Source organism: Caloenas nicobarica, chromosome 7 (genome assembly GCF_036013445.1).
Source record: "Caloenas nicobarica isolate bCalNic1 chromosome 7, bCalNic1.hap1, whole genome shotgun sequence".
Lineage (NCBI taxonomy): Eukaryota > Metazoa > Chordata > Aves > Columbiformes > Columbidae > Caloenas > Caloenas nicobarica.
The window spans coordinates 20,286,860-20,308,092 of NC_088251.1; the positions used below are offsets into that span (position 1 = coordinate 20,286,860).

The 21,233-nt window shown below is 40.1% G+C and overlaps 1 protein-coding gene across 2 annotated transcripts in view; it reads left to right on the plus strand.

Annotated features, from left to right (window-relative positions):
• The first annotated feature begins 2,808 nt into the window (after positions 1-2,808).
• Positions 2,809-21,233, plus strand: part of PCGF5 (polycomb group ring finger 5) — a 67,566-nt gene continuing 49,141 nt past the window's right edge. For both annotated transcript variants that reach the window (XM_065638952.1, XM_065638954.1), the window contains exons 1-2: positions 2,809-2,823; positions 15,761-15,878. The gene's annotated coding sequence lies outside the window, so the exon portion shown is untranslated. The remainder of the gene's footprint in view (positions 2,824-15,760; positions 15,879-21,233) is intronic.

Consider the following 21,233-nt stretch of genomic DNA (forward strand, 5'->3'; position numbering starts at 1 on the left):
TGGGGTTTGCGTTGGACTTATTGTATGCTTTCCTTGCTGTCTTAGTGAAGAAAGCTAATCTGCTCTGAGATTTGCCCTGCCATGTTTAGACCATCATTGGTAGCTACATTTTCTACTTGCAACAATTCCTCAAGTATCTTCTGGTATGGTTTCTTCTGTGACTCCAGTGTAGGCATCAGTTGTTCCCCACTGACAGCTCTCCTCCGAAGTGTTACAATCTGGTACTATCATGCCTCCCAGAAACAGGGGAGCTCTCAGAAGGTTTACTGCAGGATTTGTTTTCCAGTAAAATCAAGGAGTGCTCAAGTATCTTCATGTACAGGAAGGAATATTATTTTTCTGCCCTTTTTTTTTTTTTCAGACAAACATCCCAGTGAGAACCACTGTCTCTCTCTGGAGCTGTTCTTTCATGATCCAGAATTTCATTATTTTCTGCCAATGAAAGCTTATAGTCAGATGTTTTACTTACCAACACCCCTCCCCTCCATCCCTCCCTAAACATTTAAGGATAGAACTCAAGTAAGACAATTCAGGGATGTCTGAGTTTTCAGTGAGCCTGATGCAATAGCTGAAAGTATTGACAGTGCAGTTTATTTTCAGTAAAGTTTCTTTTAATCTCTAAAAATATTCTGTGCATTGTGTGACCTCCATTGAGTATAAACTCAAAGGAATGTACTGCTCTATCAAAAATCTAGCTGATTATCACAAACTCAATTACAAACAACAGCTGACCTGACAGTCAAGATGAACAATAGTCTGACCAGCAAAGCCTCAGAATATCTATTTACTGACAGTGCACATTGATCTCTAAATGTGATGCTGCAACCTGGTCAGATGCATCTTAAACTCAGATATCCTGGTAAGTGCTCCCAGGAAGGCTTGAAGTGGCTAAAAGTGAAAAAGATGTAAGTAGGCACAAGAGAACACTTCCCCAGGTAATGGCGGGGTGGGGTGTTGGTGTTTGGTTTGGGTTTTTTTAATGCAATGCTACTTGGAAAGCATCATGGATAGATTAAAGTGAACCTTTCAAAACCACGCTCCTGCTTTCCATCTAAGAATGAAAGTTGAACTTGTGAAAGGTGCTAGCTTGCAGGTGAATGCTTGGCTATAAATGTCAGCAGTCCTGACTGCTGACCAGCTGCTCTACTGGCTTGCAGGGAAATAGCTTCAGCAACACAAAGCAGGTTACAGGGAATATTGACTCTGTTACCAGCATGAGAAAGTTGAGTGCTTTACTATTAAATCTCAAGTAAGCTTTCTCAATCAAGTTTTCCTATCTGAAATTTAGGGAAATCCCTGTGCTGTGTACTGAGAATGCAAATTAGGGGTTCCTATTGCAAAGAGCTCTCATGGCTTATATTTCGATGTTACATTTATTGCCAGTTGATTGTGGGATGGGAGTACAAGGAACAGTGAGTTGCTTAATTAGAGTTAATGAATACATGAGTAATGTCATACAATTGTGTTATGTTTTCATTAATTCCTTTGTTAATATTATTTATTTCACTGGAAATTACTAACTATGAGTCATGGCAGAAATAAACTAAGGAGAAAATACCTATTACTGCACTGGCCTTTTTGTCTACACGAACAGGAATAATATGGTATTTCTGTGCAGCAGTTGTTCATAGAACAGTAAACCTTGCTGAAGGTGTGTGTTCTGCACCCGATACGCTGTGCTCATGTACCACTCAGCCTTGGTAGTTCTCCTGATCCAATGTGCTAAGAGCACGAGGTGAAAGGGTCGTTTTTATTATTGATTGGTAATGTAGTGCTCTTGTGATGATCTGCAGGAACCTCTAGGACGGCTGCGCTCGGCCTGATCCGCGGCCCCTCGAGGATGCACCTGCCGGGTGACGGGCGCGAAAGGGGCAGCGGCGCTCCCCGGCTGCTCCCGCGACCTGCCGGGCGCCGGTTCTTCAGCAGGAGCGAATTCATCTCTTTGTCTGGGGAACGCAGCCACATAGAAACACCGCGGAGAGCCGCCCCGAGGAGAAGCCGCTCCTGCCCAGCGGTTGCCCCGGCAGACGCGGTGGCACTAACGCGGGAGCGCACCGCCCGTTACATAACGCGTGCAGGGGAGCGCGGGAGCCGCGGCCGCCACACGGCGGACAACTCGATACGTCTTCCCTCCGTCAGAGGCGGGCGGACACCGCTCTTGCAGCCCCCCGGCAGGTGAGCCGCGCTCCCCGAAACCAAACCGCCGCCGACCTCCGGCGGGAGGTGAGGGCACCGAGCGGGCAGCCGCCGCGCGTCAGCCTCACCGCCTCAGTGAGCGTGCGCAGCCGCGGGAGCGCATGCGCCTCCGCGCCCCCGCCACAGCGCTGAGCATGCGCGGGGGACGGGCAGCCTCCGAGGGAGGGCCGCTGGCGGCAGCGGGTGCCGGCGCATCCCGGCGGGCACGGGCGAGTGGACGGCAGCGGCCCCGTGTCCCGCCACGGCGCGACCCAGCGGGGGCTCCAGCTGGAGCCGAGTGGCGCCGGGCGTCGCCGCGCTGCCCGGCCGGCAGCGCCCGAGCCAGGCTGTGCCCCAGTTTGTGTCCAATCAGAGAGTGAAGTGTGTGCACCGAGCGGGGCGGCAATGCGTAAACAAGCCCTGGGAAACTCCTCCGCCCCCCGCTCTCCCTTCCGCGCCGCTCCCGCCCGCTCCCCGCGCCGCCCCGCAGCCTCCCCCGCCGCCCGCCAGCACCTCCGGCGAGGCGCGCGCTCCCGCCGCCCAACCGCCCTCCCCGCCCCCCGCCCGCCCAGCCGGCGCCGCCCGCGCTGCCACACGCGCCCCGCTCCCGCACTCGCCCCGGGTGCCCGTGGCCTCTCGAGGGGGAAGGTAAGGGGCCCGGCGAGCCGCCCGGCGGCAGAGGCGGACGGGGGCCGCCGGGCAGGCAGGCGGCGGGGTGTGGATGTGTGCGGGGGGGGGGGGGGGCGGGAAATCATGTGTCATAACAAGTTGTTGAACGTGACATTGCTCTTGAACTGCGCTGCGGCGGGGAGCGGGGCCGCCGGGGGTAGGGGCCGCCGAGTAACTTTCTCCGCGAATTCTCCGCCAAGGAGGGAGCCGGCTGCGGCGCGGGCAGGGCGGCGGGGCTGGCGGCCGCGGGGACGGCGGCGTGCGCTCGGGAGAGGCTGATGCCGTTCGCGATGCTCGCGGCTTCCTGAAGGGGACGGCGCGCGGCGCGGCTGCTGACGGGCGCTTCGCGTCTGGCTGCTGCGGGAGCCGTTTCCACCCCGGGGAGGATTTTTCCAGCAAGGCGCCGGGGCGGCTAGTTAGCGATGTTCTGGTCCTGCCGGCAATTATCACCGGCTAATGCTCCGTGGCAGTTCGGCTCGCTTCCGTCGTGATTAGCTTGGCTTATTATGTAAGGTGTCACCGGCGGAGGAGAGGCACAACTCCTCAGTGTGGCGGGGGCGGTGCTGGGGACACCGGTCCGCCGTGCCTTCCCGCAGCCGGTACTGGAGCAGAGGGAGCGGCCCGGGCAGGGCGGGGAGCTCACCTCGCAGCCCGCCGGTCAAACACGGCAGTTCGTTTTACACGTGGGTTGGGTGTGTTTCCCAAACCTTGTCTTTGAGCAGAAACATAACCTGTTCTGGTTCCTCTCTACATGTTTGATTTCTTATTTTCTCAAAAAAAAAAAGAGCATAACGAAGTTTAAGAACTTGATTTTTGCTTCCTTTATGTGCATATTTAGTATGTTAATGTGATCTGGAGACGATTGAATGAATCATCAGTTCCACGGAATAAAAGCAAGTGAATCATCACATACACATACACACAACTGTGGGGGAGTATAGTTATTGCTGTAGATAGTGAAAGGTTAGTGTCAGTTTCTGGTACGCAATAGGATGTAAGAAGTATAGACAGCGGTCAGAAACCTACTAGGCTTCCTGAGGCTAGTTTGTGAGCTGTGAAAGTTTTAAAACACTCAATTTCTGTTTTCCTGGCTCAGTGGTTGAATGGTAACATCTTTCTGTATCAATTTGATACCCTTTATTTTAGCCAAATGCTTAAAAGGGGAATGTTAGTGGTAAAATTTAAGTAACTCAGTTATTCAAAGAGATTCTCTTAAGTTAGGGATATTGGGTGGTCAAGTTAACAAACAGGAAAAAAATACTGCTTTATGTGTGCATTTAAATCAACAGTCAAATAGCATTTATGTGGTTTTATTTAGTTTCCTTACAAAGAAGATAGAACATACAGTGTGTATGGCATTCTATGCGCCCAGACCTCAGCTGAAAGCAGTAACACAAATAATACTGAAAGTGGACTCACCACTGCTCCAGCTGTTTTCTCCCGTTCTATATGCACTCTGGGCTTCAAAGTAGAAGTGAAAAATTCTAGGTTTCACTTTTAAGCCTGCAGAATGTGCAAAATAAAGTGAGATAAAATGAATTGATTTAAGGTTGCTTCTGTGCAGCTCCATTTTTAGGATCGATAAGCAGATTACTGTAGGATGCACAGCAGAACTTTTAGAACAGTGGAGGACAATGCAGATAAAAGTGGAATGTCTGAACTTTGTATCTTGTTTTTGCTATGTTGAGATACATAAGCTTTGTTCTTAGCACAATAAATTTATGAATAAATATTAAATCTTGCACTGCCTTTTATCAAAAAGAGAAAAAAAAAAAAGGAGGTGAAGTTATAATGTTTATTTGAAATGAATAGTACTTTGTTCAAAAATTGTTTATCACCTGCTTTTTAGAGTGTGTGCTCTGAAAGACTGGTGCCAACAGCATTTTCATATGTCCTTCCAGGTATCTCGACTGAAATGAATAGTTAACATTCCAATGGAAAAAAAAAAATAATAGATTCCTTCCTTTTGACAGGTTTTGCTTTAAAGACCCATTCTAGACAGATGCAGCAGTCCCAAGCAAAGTTCTGAACTATTCCTGTAGAAAGACATACTGTTCATGATGGAAAGAATCCTTTCTTCAACTGCTGAAAACTTTGCACAAAGTACTCAGTGGCCTGGGGGTTGTTTGCTCCCAAATCCTCAGTTAAAAGTATTTGATGCAGTTGTCTGGGAAGAAGTTTAATTTCTATTACTGATCTCAATAAATTTTCTATTAAGAAAATAGTTAGAAAAAGTTCATACTATACCAAGGTATATTGATTTGTATATTAGAGTTGTAGCTAATCTGTTCTTGAATGTTGGTGGGTAGTGCCTCAGACATTACCTACAATGAAGCTTATTCCACTCATTATTGTGTTTTTCTCTTTACGTTTTTCCAGTAAATGTAGTGCCATGAAAAGTACCAGCTTGAGAGACTTGGAGACTTTTGAGACTGAAGCCCTTAATGAGCAGAGCAGGTGTAGCACTGGCTGTGAGCTCCACCATGCTATAACTAGACTGTGTATATCTGGCTGTATGTGTGCATGTGGGAAATATCTGCGTTACTGTCTCTGTCTTAATTATTGCTTATGAAATAAAAATTATTCACTGCTAAGTGTAGGACACTTCTAAAATTAAAGATATGTAGTGTTACTTGAGCACTGTGATCTCAATAGCTGTCACTATTAGTTCTTACATGTGAAACAAATAATTTTGACTGGTTACCTAAAGCTGAAACCATTTATCCCATTATTAAATGTTCAATTCATGCATGTCTCAGCAGGTTTCCTAACATCTGGCCAAACTGTTCATTTGCAACTATGCATTGGTCATTTCTTACCTATAATGGAATGATTTTCTTCCTTTGTTTGTCATTGTTTTATATGTGTTTGGAGGTTTGGCTGAAATTAAAAACAAAACAAAACCTGCTTATTTGCCATAATAATCCTATTTTTATAAAGTGCCTAACTAGGAAAAGATGGGAAGACTTACTTTCTCAGAAGAGGTTAAAGATGAGAGTAAAAGTTATTAGGAGGATCTTCACTTCCTTAAGACACTGTCATATTGCTGACTGATGCATCGCAAAGAGGGAGGCACCAGGCTTTGAGTTGCTGCAATCTGTTATGGTTCGAGAACTTGTTTCCTGTGTTGAGTCTTCACTGGCAGATGAGTTTGCCGTGGTTGTTTTAGAGAGTGTACCACATGGGCATGGAGCAGGGACTGCTGAAGAACCAGGTCTCCACACAGAAGTGGGATGCCTTTGGTGACCCCTTGTGCACATCATCAGTATTGGTTCTTCCACAAGGAGGAAACTCACTTGGTACTCATACCACTTCTACTCAGCAAATTCTTGTTAAAAAGAACCCTTCCTGCACACTAAATCAGTCAGGGAGATGTACCAAGAAATAGGATTGGGACCTAAATGGTGAAGCTGTGTTTTTTCCCTCATTCATGAGTATGATTCATTCTATGCATATTATTGATGGCAGCATTACAAAATTATTTTCAGACAAAGATACCTTGTTTCTGGCAACTTTCTGGCAGTTACCTGCTTTCTCAGAAAACTATGTCTCTGTGCTTATGGATAGCAGATAGCTGAATCAGTGAGTACAATCTGATACCAGCAGGGAGGCTCGTAGTTTGTAATTGCCATAGAATTGCTTGCATCCCATTTATTATTCCCATCTTCCAAACTCCACCCTGCACACTTGTTTAGTTCACCTGTTACAGCTTAGTTTTTGTATAATGAGCTCTTGGGGAACACCTTGTCATTCATTCTGTATTTGTAAAATTTGCAGCACTTCAATATCCTGACTGATTTGGCTTCTGGTCTCTATGGAAATAAGTAATAAATAAAAGCTTTCATTTTAGATGTTTTTGCCTGAATCTTTACTGTGTTTCTATGCCAGTGCAAAGAAAACAAAACAAAACAATTCTTCTGCAGTTTTAATAGAAGTTTGTCCAAAACCCAACACTATAAGTAAAATATGACTCCAGACAGACACCAGTATGAATGAAAGAGAATAACAAATCTAGATTCACATTTTTGTGACTCATGTGAAGCTCCTGTGAGGAAACCATGAATACCAACAAAAGAGCAAAATTAAGCCCTAAGAAAAATAATATTTCAGTTTTGTTTTAACATAGTTCAGCAGGAAAAATATCACAGGAATTCTCAAATGTGGTGAACTTCTATAAGGGACAGGTCGGTTGTAATTTTCTGAGAATGTTTTGTTCTTTCTTAAAAATAAATAAATAAATAGTGATTTTCTTGTGTAGCCAAAACACTCTGTGGTACCCTGAGTAGAGATTTGTTCAGTTCTGGACTTGGAATCATACAGTTCTTTTTCTACCTGAGCTATCGTGGTTCCCTTCAGAGAGATGTGGAGTTAGAGGCTGCTTACACGGATTATTGAGAGGTGAGATTGCTACAATTGACTTCTTCTACGAGTAAGCAAATGCCGTGGTTATAACTCAATGACAAGGAGGCAATTTATCTTCACCTTATAATTATAAGGGTGATTTCACATTGGCACTGTATCAGAGTATAGAAAATATATGGATTTTCAGTGTAGTGTCATCTGGTACATTTATATTAATTTCTCTTTGCAATGGTCTTCAAAAGCATTAATGTTTATGGATTACGTTTTCAGGACTAATATAATTGTTCTGTAGCAATTTCAGTCAGTACTAATGAATTCCATTTTACCAAAACAAGAAAATACCCAACTTAGTTTGCAAGAGCTGTGAACTAGTAGTTGTATGATCATATAGATGGGAGAGTAACGTCTATTTCCCAGTGGCTGCAGCTGACAAATTAATTTGCAGAAGTAAAATAGCTGAGATTTCTCTTCAGAACTATAAAATGAAACATTTTAATATGCATTAACATTTACATTTTTTGAGAGTTTGTACCATCATATAAGAAATCAAGGTATTTTAGTATGTATTAATACAGGTAGTGTGGGTGTACGGGAACTCGCTTGGATTAATTCTTGTTTTCATCTGCCTATAGAGATTTCATTTTTGTTTTCAGTCATTTTAAAATGGGGATAATTTATGTAAATAAGAGCTTCTAAAAAGAAGCCCTAAAACAGGAACATAAACTGTAACATGTATTCTGCCCCAGTTATTTTGTAGCTTTCACTGAGTGTCCTAACCCATGAAAAAGTTCCTGTTATGTAACAGTCTCAATTTCCAGTCTTGGCATTCTTCTAATCCCTGCATTTTTCATAGTCTGCGAATCTGTGATGCAGAAAGGAAGTACCTGCAGATTGAAATTACTTCTATGGTCATAATTCATATTTTAGCTTTGTCAGTACTGTGATAGCGCTTACGGGCCTTGCAGGGCTTGATTCATCAAAGCAGCTCTCCAAGTCTTGACATTGAGTCTCCGTAGCAATCGCTGACGTAATTATACAGTATAACACTGATGACGTGACCTATAACAAGATATTAATTTCCTGATTCTGAAGCTCTGCATAGAAGAAAGAAAAGGCACTGGAGTTCCGTTTGATAGCAGAAGATTTCACCTTGTGCTTCCTAGTTCTGGTTCTTCTTTTAAGTGATACTGGTAAAATATCACCTTATTAATTAAGATTGGAAAATCTGTTTATTATATTATTCCAATATGTGTTCAAAGTCCCTGAAAGATAAATTATCACTTTTTTTTTGTGATGTAAAATGTGTCAGTGTTATCCGTTTATGTAAGTTTCTTAGACAGAATTTTTCAGATGACGTTTTGCATTGTGTTATATCTATTAAAATTTTTGTGTACTAACAAAGCACATTAAAGTAATAGAATCCAAAAATTATACAGGTTGGTGCAAAAGTAATTGCAGGTTTGGACCACGAATTTTGAATCATTATAACTAAGCTCAAACACATCTTTATTAATCAAAACAGGAACCATTACAATCAACACATTTTTTGCCACCATAAGTTTGTTTATTGCTGTAGCATAAAAATCTGTGCTTTGGGGTTTGGCATTTTCTGCATCCTGCTGGTTGTGGAAGTGCTTTCCTTGCAAAAAGTTGTCGAGATGCTTGAAGAAGTGGTAGTTGGTTGGTGAGTGGTCAGGGGAATATGGTGGGTGAGGCAAAACTTCATAGCCCAATTCATTCAACTTTTGAAGCGTTGGTTGGGCAACATGCAGTTGGGTGTTGTCGTGGAGAAGAATTGGGCCCTTTTGGTTGACCAATGCTGGCTGTAGACATTGTAGTTTTCAGTGCATCTCATCGATTTGCTGAGCAGACTTCTCAGATGGAATGGTTTCAGATTCAGAAAGCTGGAGTGGATCAGACCGGCAACAGACCACCAAACAGTGACCATGACCTTTTTTGGTGCAAGTTTGGCTTTGGGAAGTGCTTTGGAGGTTCTTCTCAGTCCAGCCACTCAGCTGGTCATCACCGGTTGTTGTATATAATCCACTTTTTGTTGCATGTCACAATTCGATCAAGAAATGGTTTGTTGTCCTTGCATAGAGTAAGAGAAGATGACACTTCAAAAATGACGAATTTTTTTATTTTCAGTCAGCTCATGAGGCACCCACTGATTGAGCTTTTTCACCTTTCCAATTTGCTTCAAATGCCAAACCACCGTAGAATGGTCAATGGTTCTTTGTCAACTTCTTGTGTAGTTGTAAGAGGATCAGCTTCGATGATTGCTCTCAATAGGTCGTTGTCAACTTCTGATGGCCAGCGACTACGCTCCTCATCTTCAAGGCTCTCATCTCCTTTACAAAACTTCTTGGACCACCACTGCACTGTACGTTCATTAGCAGTTCCTGGGCTAAATGCGCTGTTGACGTTGCGAGTTGTCTCCACTGCTTTACGACCCATTTTGAACTTTAATAAGAAAATTGCTCAAATTTGCTTTTTGTCTAACATTATTTCCATAGTCCAAAATAAATACAAAATAAACAGCAAGTAATGTCAGTAGCAAGAAACATAAAGCAAGAAAAGCTCATTAAAATTATGTATAACATAACCACATTTATTTATGAATGTATTCCAATATCAAAGGACAAATTTCAACAATGCAAAGCCAGTGATTCCTTTTGCATGAACCTAATATTATGAAAATAGATTTCAGGGCTAGTTACTACTGATCAGACCTGACAGACAGACAAATTCTCTCTACCGCAAAAAAGTAGATGATCTTGAGATAAAAGTCTTGAGTGATTCTTAGAGAAGCACCACCAGTAATTAAAGCAAGTGCAATTATATTTATTTCCTCCCTCAAGAAGAATGGAATATGTAAGAAACCAGGCTCTTGATTAATTTCATAATGAAAACACAGTTCTTTTTTTCAAATGGAAGATCAGCTCTTAAATAGTGAATGTATGGATTGAATGAAGTTAAAGATGTTTCTTTCATTCATGGTTTTATAAAATTGTTATTTACTTCTTTGAAGAATCATCAGTACTAGCTGCTGAGACAAAAGATCCTTTATATGATATAAATGATATTTTGACTAAGTACTCTTGGTTGATTCTGGCTGTAGAATTTCCCTGCATACAAAGTAATTTTGAAGAGCTGCTTAATCAAACCAATATTTTCCAGCTTTCCATCTTAACTCTTTTGATATATCATAAATAAAGTAAATTTTCATGCTTTCATGCTAAATATGTATTTACCAAAATTTGCAAGTGTTTTGTGTGGACAATGATCACAGAATGCAAATGGATTTATTTGAAATAGTGTACTCGGTGGCAGTTGGTGCCTCACACAGGCAAGTGTTTAAAATCTGCTATTGATGTTTAACTTTTGTGAATTAATTGCTGAAAATATAGAACCTAAATTTACATGGGATTAGTCTACAATTCAAAATTTCCATTAATTGCAGAGGAGCTTTCCCAGTGAATTCAGTATGAAGCTGGATTAAACCAGTGACAAACTCGTAACAGAGGCACTTTTCTATAACATCTGGTTTCTCAAGGTATAATAGCTCTTCTTACATCAACTAATACAATAGGGAAAACCACACGAACTCTTGGGCATACAATCCTTTCTTCAGGTCTCAAACAACAGCAGCAAACCTTGAACCAAGAGTTTGGTTTCATAAGGCATCTGTAGGCACCACTACTGAACAGGGGAAGTACTGCTACTGTTTCTAATGCTGACTGAGCCCTGGCAGTCACTGAACCCCAAAATAAATTAAGTTTAGCTTACCCAGCAAGAAACTAATAAAACCCAGTTTTCTGCTGGGCCACTGTGTTAAATGGACAAGCTCCAGAGTGGTGCTTTCCTTTTCTGGTACAACTGGTCCATTAGATCGGCTCTGCTGTTCAGTTAACTGTATATTTAGGACAAGTTGGGAATAGCTGCATTGAGTTTATTGTAATTATGGCCATCAAGTAGGTAATTTGTGGGAAATAGTGTGGTTATCATCTGTAAAGCAAAGGGAATATTATTATAGGGAGAAATTGTGAGTTAGTGCTCCATCATGGGCATAAAGGGAATGGGTCGTTACCACCAGAACACTGAAGGCTTTAGCTGGAGTGTCATCATGCGGTAGAGGCAGTATCACCACTAAGTCTCTCATTTTTCATATCTACAAGATCTGTGAATCCTTGTTTCCAGGTTTGACTTAGTGATCAGGACTGAGAAGAGAGAGGTGGTATTTTCTGGTGAAAAATGTTCTCATGGAATTCATTCTGGCACCTAGATGTCCTGCTACTATGTGTGCAATTACATTGACAGAAGAACAGCATGAATAGAACAGTGCACATTAAGAAAGCAGTTTGCTAATATTTATGTAAGGTAATCTCTGGTATTCCTTTCTTGGATAGTTACTAGGCTGCTGCACTAGAAATGGGTTTGGGTCACATGGACATGAGTTACTGGAGCAAGTTTGATGTTCTCTGGTTGTGGAGTAGTAGGTGCAGACTCTGCATCTGACTTCTTTCTTGACAGTAGAGAACCTTCCCTGCTTTCCCCATCTAACTGTCCTATACCTAGATTTCTCAAGCATCCCTAATATATAAAGAATATTTGCAAAGATCTGCTGAACACTGGGCCTTTGGATTTACAGTTTCCATCTCCTTGGGTGGGGGAGTTAATATGTGATAACATTGACAGGCAATGTGCTGACAAAAGAAATTTCCTATATTTCTTACCAGTGATGATAGCAGTTTACCATGTCATTTTTACTGTATATTTTCCAAGGAAGTGTCTTGGATCTCATGAATCCAAGGTAGAATCCATAAAAATACAAATAATTTAGAATTTAGCCTTAGCTGATGAAAACCGCTGTAACTTAAACTTCAGTTGATCTATTTGACTTCATGCCAATATTTAACATGGCTGTAGACAGAGGAAAGCCTAACCACAAGTACTGCTTGTACTTACCATAGTTAAGTTACCATAGACTTTGTCTTGAATTGCTTATAAAATTGTTGAGTTTTAAATAATTCCAAGAACAAGATTAGGGAAAAGTTGTCATTTTGGCCAGTCAAACAATTTTTTGTAACCATATCATTAAGCCACAACTTCAAATTTGGCTTAATTATTGCCCTTGTATTATGAAAGTATTTTTTCCTGTTCTTTTGAAAATAGAAGTGTTTGATCTAAGTATAAGCCTTTGAGAAAAAAATCTAAGTTTATATATGTTCTTAGAAGAGGCTGGTGAGAGTTTGGCAGCAGCATTTTCCAAAGACAGCATCTGCAGCCAAGTAGTTGAGTAGCACTTTCCTTGTCATTATCCTCCTTGAATCCCGATGTGCACCCCGATACAAGTATTAAAAAGGAAGAGGTTAGCTCTGCTTGGACTGTTAGAGTCACAGACATAATGAAGGACAAAGAAAAGGTGACTGCTCTGCAGAGGAGTGAGAATTGCAAGTGTCTTTTGTTTGCAGGTAGCAGAGGCTATAGGAAGTCAGAAAACCCTCAGGGAGAGTCTGGGCACAGGGAAATGGGGAGATGGATGTTGAGTGATCTGGAGGGGTTCCCTGCTCAGGGGAGGGGAGAGGTCCAATACCAGTAGAGAGCATACTTCTTAAACCTTTTTCTTTTTTTTTTTTTTTTTTCCTTTATCTGCTATAAGCAAATAGCAGAGAGAAGAGGCAAAGAACATCTCTTCCCCTCAGTGCTTGCTGGTTTGGTATTGATTCAGTTTGTTCATATATGTGAGGTCTGTTTGGCAGGTGCAGAATTCAGACGGCTGACACCTCACACTGCATGGATTTATACTGACTGAAGTAGGATTCCAGTATTTTGGGCACAGTTAAGTATAAAAATTAGACTGTTCTAATGTAGCTATTTTAAGGCTAAATGGCTAAAATGTTAGGACATTTCTTATTTTAGGCTGTTGGTGTGATCATAATTTATCCATTGTAGTGCTCTTCAATTCTATTCTTAAAAGGCTTTCTTCCCATCAGCCCCTTATTCACTGCACAGTTATAAAGTGTTTGGGGATTTATCAGTAGCAGTTGTCTGCAGTAGAGTGTAGAATGGGTGCAGAGGAATGCAGGAAGACAAAGAATGGTCTCAGGTTAGGAAAGCTGAACGCTGCCTTGGAGGACTAGTTTCTGCTCATCTTGGATGCGAAATGACTATTTTATGCTGAGCAGGTAATATAGGTCAGGAGTTCACAGGTGGCCATTATTTTTTTAACATTTGTGAGACACACATAGCCAAATTTGCTAGTGTTCTGACATCACCAGTACAGCTAAAATGATGTGAAACTGAGCTGTTTACTGTTAAGAGTCCTGAGCATTTTGAAAAATTGAACCTTAAAACTTACATCAGCTGTATGGAACTAAAAAGTACTTGGGACAGTTTGGACCTAGACTTCTATGTCTCTTGCTTCTGTATCTGTAAATTATGGCTAGCAGTGTTGTCTTGTTGAATAGGTTGTGGAAAAGATTTTTTTTTTTTTTTACTATTTGGGGAGCATTGAAATACTACAGGAATGAGCGGGTATGCGTGTGTATGATATCAAACACCTAGGGGAAAATAGAAAAAATAACAACTGCCTTTTATGCTAGATAAATTAATAGTATTAAAACCAATGTTATAGTTCATGTATACAAAGGCACAGATTTTTTTTCTTCAACTCTTTTGAAGTCTGTAACTTTTACTGAAGTTGTACTAATCTTGGAAGGCCCTATCTAGATATGGAGTTCTGTCAAGTTTGGTTTCAGGGAGATGTATGAGAGATTGTTTTTGCCTAAAGGTTGCATATTTAGACAAAGAAATGTAGTAGACAAATTGAGCTCAAGGAGAGGCACTAGTCATACAGGTGTATTTGTCTATAACATATTTGGGTGTACTGCTTGGAGGTACAAAGGTGCTATTTTATTTCTCAAACTAAATAGGCATTGGGGACATCTATGTGATTTTAAGCAGATATAAGCTCCTGCTGCTTGTGCTTGAAGAAACTGAGAAGATATGTGCCTGTGGTTAGTGTAATATCAAGACACAGTATATTAGCTGTGGCTCAGTGCCATGGTAACACCAGAATATGGTTTCTAGTCAGCTTACAGCACAGACATATCTCACTGCTAGTACACCCAGCCTGCAACTTTTCTTGTCATTAAAACAAACAAGATTCATTAAAAATACTTTACTAAAACAAACAAACTGTTATTTCGGAAGCTGTGACAGTCATCTTATGGATGTGTTCTGAATGTGGTATTTGTGGGAAGAGACAGGCAGAGTTTAGGAAAGAACAAGTGGAACTGTAGAAAAATAAAGAAGCCCACAATTCTTAAAGCTGGACAATGCAGCACCTTCTCTTCTTTCATGCCTCAGTGAGTGGGATGTTATTGATCCTGCTTATTGGAGTGGGTGAGATTTACTTTGTCCACAGCAGTAAACTGCGCATTCATTGAAAGTGGTAATTGACAGTTAAATGTTGATTCCTGTGCTTTCCCACTAGTAAGTAAACCATAAACATTGCTGAGCATCCTCTGTTGTTGGATGTCTCAGGAGCTTGTGCTGCAGGAGCTCTTGGTAGGCCAGAGTAGATCAGACAACTTAGTGTGGTATTACTCTAAAAGTGAGTGGTAAAATGTTGGCAGTAATGATTTTGACTAGTCAGTCAGATGTCTGACAGGAGTTGCATGAAGTGTTACATTGCATCTCATATGTCAATTTCACTGCTAAACTATTCTAACTTTTCTTTTTAATCACTTCTCTCTATGTATCTTTTGGGCTGCACAGGTTTTAAGTAGTGACTAAAAAAACTTGATACTCCATGATTGCTCATTTTAACATGTTATCATGAGCAATACTCACTTGGAAGTCACCAGATCTGCATGCATCAGTGCCTGGACCTATAGCAAATAGGTCACCAAAAGCAGCGATTCCATATAAGCTACAGAGCTAAACAGGCCAAGGAAACCAACTGCTCACTGTGCAGTTGCTGCTCATCTCACCATGTACCAAAATTAGTCACTGTAGTATACCCAGAAACACAGCATAGAGCAGGAGCTCCAGAACTTTTTTGAGTGCTACCAACATAAAAATAAAACTGTATGATAGTATAGTTACTTTAGCAGATTGTACTTTTTTTGGTGGGGGACCATGCACAGATGGAAGAGGAGATGTTTAGGCTGTACGGAGGAAAGGCCATAGATCAGATCTTTGCAGGGTACCAGTTCAAAGTACCTACATAGTTAGGAGGTCCCTGCAGGAGTGAACTGCATTAGAATTATCTGCACAAGATATGAGTGGACTTAACAGCTAAGAGTCTTTTTCAGAATTTTCCTGTGAGCAAATAGGTGCTAAATGATTTCACTTTGGGGGACTGAGGTTGCTGTCTGTGTAAACATATGTTTGCAGTCTTTTGGTTTTTAGGTCTTATCCTTGTGCTTTTCTCTGCAACACTTGTTTCTGAGTTAGCGAGGTTTCGTATTCAGGGTTTTATTTTCTCATTGTCTCTTTTTTTTTTTTTCCTTTTTCTTCCTTTGCATGTTTCTGCTTATCTCACAAGCACAAAGAACTGATTGAAACTCCAGGTAGAAGATAAATTTCAGAATAAGAAGAAACTTGTGTACACTGAAAAGAAATCACAGAAGGATTGTGGAGAAGAATCTGGAGTACAAGTTCTGGTATGAAATTCTAGATATTATCTTTGGAATTCAGGTGACTGCTCTGGAAGATAAACCTCACTTAGTATAGAGTATAGCACGTGAAATAGGTCCACTGAGTCTATGCTGGCCAGGGAATGATCACTTCTTACCAGAAAAAATAGGTTTAAATAGGTTCAGACTAGCATAGTTCCTACTCTGTTGTATGTGGTATCTACTCAGATATTTTTCATGCTTTATCCAAATGTCGAAGTGTCTTATACGTAAGAAGAGTCGTTTATATGAAAACTAGCCACAAAGTCAGGACAACTTTCTAGCACTAGATTTTTTTGCCACTGTTAAGAATGTTTTGAGTATAATTTTTTTCCTCCTTATAATATCAGAAAGAAAACTATATGTAAATACTTGAGATGCATTCTTCCATTTCCACAATGTGAAGGCAAAAGGCAATTCATTTTCTTACTACTGAAGATATTGAAATCTTTCACACGTTTAAATAACACTGTATCAGGATTCACCCAGAGAATACCTTGGTCTATTTCTGACTCCGTATTTCCACTGATGGCACTGGCAAACGTTCCTGCTAATTTAAGGGGCCACAATTTGAATCCTTTATACTTATTGCGGAAATCTGAATTTAGACCTGTGAATTTGCACAAAGCAAGAAAGAAAAGGTCTTTCCCTTGAAATCAGATTATGTTTAAAACCCAAGAAAGCTTATTAAAATTTGGAAAACATGAACTGCTTTTTTCACATCTGTAGCATTCAATTTGCATTTTTTTGTCTAGTAATTATTTCCAGAATTTGGCTACATAAAAGCTCATCAGGCTAAAACCAGGTATGCTTGCATTACAAGCTGACTGGCTGGAATCAGTCACCTAATCCAAGAGAAATAGCTTAATTATTTTTAATCTTCTATAGATGGACTTACTGGTACAATTTCAAAAGTTTTCTCTTTGTAAGTGACAGTCAGAAGACTGGAAAGTTGCCCCATATGTTTTCTAGGCCCATATCCTAGGTACTGTTATATAGAAATGCCCATTTAGTGCCCACTGAACTGAAATTCAAGTTATGATTTCACTGTCGCTAAGTACCAACTTCGGCTGGTATAAAATGCTGCAGCTAGAAGTTTGTTAGTTCTGTGTTCAGGGTGACCAGAAGAAAGGACAGGGACCAGAGAGAGGAGAAACTCGTTACAAAAGTGGTTTAACTAGGTAACACAAAACCTTGAATAAGGACCAGTGCATCAGCAGAAATGAAATGGAGATATAATCTGGCAATATTTTTAAGGTGATATAATCATGATTTCCCTACAATAGACATTTGATTAAAATGTTAGACTAGAGTACAGCTTAACTGTGAATCAAAAAAGCATCACAAAGGAGAAGGAAGCCAAAGAATGCATATGGGGAGGGCTGGGCATTCATAGCCCACCAACTCTTTCCTCACTTGAAACTGCAGAAATAAGTGTGCGGTGTTTAGGTGTTCATGAAGGGAAACAGCAGAAAACAACCCATGGGGGTCATTCTAAAATCAATATATTCCATGTAAATTTAATTAAGCTCCCTGACATAAGATGAGTTCAAATAGAAGTCTCATACATTTCCATTGGCATGTTCCAGATCCCTCGAAGATCTGAGAAGATAAAATGGAAGGACAGGATAAACAGCAAAAGAGAAATCACAATGTAGAAACTGTTTGTAGGTTCTATTTCCACAGTGCCTTATTCTTCCCTTCCAAAGCACAGACTTCTAAAAGAGTTTTGAAGGGTCATGGTATCATCAGCTGCCAGTGTCAAGGGGAGACAAAAGAATGAAGGTAGTCTTGGATGAATGGGCAAGGGGAATATCAAGCAGTTGTCAAATTACATTGCTCTGTTTTTGTTAATGCTATGATCACTACTCATATACTGAACTTGGTTCTGGTAATTGCACTTCAAGGAGGATGCAGACAAATTGAAAAGGGAATATAGAAGACCTAAAAGAATGATACAGGACGTGGGACACATGCTTTATCATGAAAGACCAGAGACACAGCTCAGTAAAAGGAAAGCTAATGTGGCACTTCCAGCCAGTAATCAAGCCATCTCTTAATATTATTTTTGGTAAACTAAATGGAAACAGTTGAGATAAAGTAACTGATATTCAAAAACCAGATTCTTCAATCCTAAAGATTAAAAGAAAATCAAATGACTGTAGCTTAGCAAATGAAGTAATAATAACCAGACTAATTCAGACCACAATTAAGGATTTATTATTATTCTTATTATTTTACTAATTGGAACTACTAATAATTGTGGTAGATTGCTTGGCACTGGTAATTTTGAAAATTAAGAAGGATGATTTAGTCAAAGTAATCTGTTGAACTTCAGGTAAGAATTAGTACAAATAAGTCCTATGGTTTGTGGTGTGGGGGGTTTTTTGTTTGTTTGCTTTTAGTGCAGCTCAGACTAGATGATCACAGTGGTCTTTTTTGACTTATTATGTATACAGTAAAGACTGACTGTACAACCTTTACTGTAAAGATTTGGATGTTTAATTATGCACAGCCCTGGCAGAGAATGTTCTGCGTGCAATTACCTGAAATTCTCCAGAATTCAGATTGCTAATTCAGTAAAAGTGGAAGAGGAGGCATGTGTATCAAGGAGGTAGGATGTATTAGACAGATGAGATGTTTTCAAGTGTGGTTTGTCAGCACTTTATAAAAGTATGACAGGGTCCCTTGTGAAATACCTGGTTATTTAAATTTTAAGTGATCTTTTAGGTTCTTTTTTGATCGGTAGTATTCAAAATGTGTACGGGAAGTAAAGCAACAGCTAGCCCTGTAGCTCTGCAAAAGATAGCCCTTGGGTACAAGGGAGAGCTATGTACTGTACTTGCATAACATCTTGGTCTTAAAGTAGTTAGATATCTGCTTAGTTTTCTGTAAAAATACTGTTCCCTATTTGTTCTGTATTAAATCCTTCTCCATTTATATTTTTATGTTCTTTAATAATAAACATAGAAAATATGTGTTGTTTTAACAACTGATAAAAGCAAACTAGCTAAAGTGAAGAACGGTCCAAGATCAGTGTTCCAGAAGAGTTCTTTCTGAAAGAAGAACGCCAGACTTGAGTGTGTGTCTCATATTAATTTTGCAAGTAATAAGGTTAGAGAAAAGAAATATTGTGTGAAAGTGTATCTCCTAGCTTCCCTGAGGTAACAGAAGGGTGTATGTTGTGTAAGTAGAAGTAACAGATGCTTAGGAATCCTAAATTCTCAGGATTCCAATCTTCCAGGCTTCTTCTCTTCATTTTAGCAGATTTTTTCATACCACTGCTAGAAAATGAATATTTTGTTATATTTGATAAACATCTTTGTCAATAACCACATTCTTTAAGTCATCTTTGTACTATATTCCAGTGGTGTGCAAGAACAAGCTTTGCCTCAGATGTACAGTAATCTTTAAACCCCTGTAAGAGATACTCAGTTTAAGAACTAGATTACACTAGTTCTGCCTTACATAGCATTTTTCATATGTGTGACTGTGATGCAGTGTTTATTTTATGAGTCAAAAGCTGCAGGTTCAAATCCCCCTGAAGTCAATAGGGAAAATTGCTTGCCCCAACTTCTAACTTATAGCCTGTACATTTTTATTTCTATTTTATCCTTAAAATTTCTATACGAAAATCTATTGCTAAGAGGTTTTTTATTTTTGATGTAATACAGCATTTTCATGCTCAGTGAGAGGCCATTAAGAATATTCAGTAATACAAATGGTGCTTTACTATGAATGCAGTAAAAGCAAGAAGTATCTATGAGATGGCACCCAAAAATACTATCATTTATATCTAGTATATTCCCATTTTTAAAAAACGTTAATATCTTGATATAAATATATATCTGTTATGAGATCATGTCATTATTCTATATGGCTTCTTACACAGTGTTTATTGCCGTATAAATGAAACCTTTCCCAGCAGTGTGTTAAACAATATGCGTAACATCTGTCACATGTTTTTAACACATCCTCTCCCTCCCTGAACTCCCCTCTTTTCCATTTTTATGGCTGAGCATGACATTATGTGGCATGGAATATCTCTTTGGTTAGTTCAGGTCATCTGCCAGGTTGTGTCCTCTCGCAACATATTGGGCACCCCTCAATTTTCTTTATGGTGGGTAGTGAGAAAGAGGGAAGGCCTTGATGCTGTGCAAACACTGTTCAGCAACAGCCAGAGCATTAGTCTGTTATCAGCATTGTTCTGGTCACAAATCTAACACACAGCACCATATGAGCTTCTATAGAGAAAGTTAACTCTAGCCTAGCCAGGCCCAGTACAGTTATTTAGCAGGATGACCTAGGAAGAATTTGAGACTTAAACTATAGAAAGCGATAGATAGCATTTGAATAACAAAATATTTGTCGGGAGCAAAGCAGACAGTCTTTTATAGATATCCGTAGTGCTTTTGAACACATAGTTTCTATGATGGGGGACACGATGAATGTTTCTAACACTGACAAAGAAATCCACACATCAAAGATATTCAGGGTATATATTTAAGCAGAGTGTCCCACTGAAGTTGCTCAAGATTTGAATGAATTGAAAACTAAGAATTTAGGTTTGTCTTGGACACAAATTTCTACTTAGGTCATTAAGTGCTCTGTTTCATTCCTTTTACTGCAGCAAACAGACTACTTATACAGTTCTGTGCATTGCATAATGCTCAACTTTCTCAAACAAGAGTGTTTATTTTCTTGTGCAGGAGTCTTTTGGATGTTTTGCCTAAATGTCTTATGTTTCCACCCACTCCTGTCTAACATAATGCATTTCTTTTATAGAGAAATGAGATCTGAAAGATCATATTTGGCATTAGTCTCTAGAGAAACCGAAATTTTGCTGGAATCTGCTGAGAGTTTTGCAGATTTACTAGCACTGCTGTTTTGGGAATAGAGCAAAAAGGTTGCTGTTATTTTTGTTGACATGGAGTCTGTAGGGATGTAAGCAGTCTAGCATTCCTCATGTGAGCAGTTTCCTTTCCATAACGTTTGAATATTGCATGAAAATCTTATTCTTTCTTTATCTCTGCTAACATGTCATTAGTGACATGAGTCAGTCACTGACTCCACTGTGAAGTAAAGAGTTCGCTTGAATGCTTATGAAGTGTCAAACTACTTTAGACAGAGTAGAAGGTACTTACAGTATCTAACCATCTTGGGTTTGGGAGGTGTGAGGAAGGGACTAGAAAAAGTAATGTAAATTTGGCATTTTTATATGAGCAATTTCTGCCTGTGCAGTGGTCATCACAACCTAACCAAAGATAACGAAACATCCATGGGATTATAATGCAATCTTTGTGGCTTCATGACTAAGAAGTGTAATAGAGCAGTAGACCACAA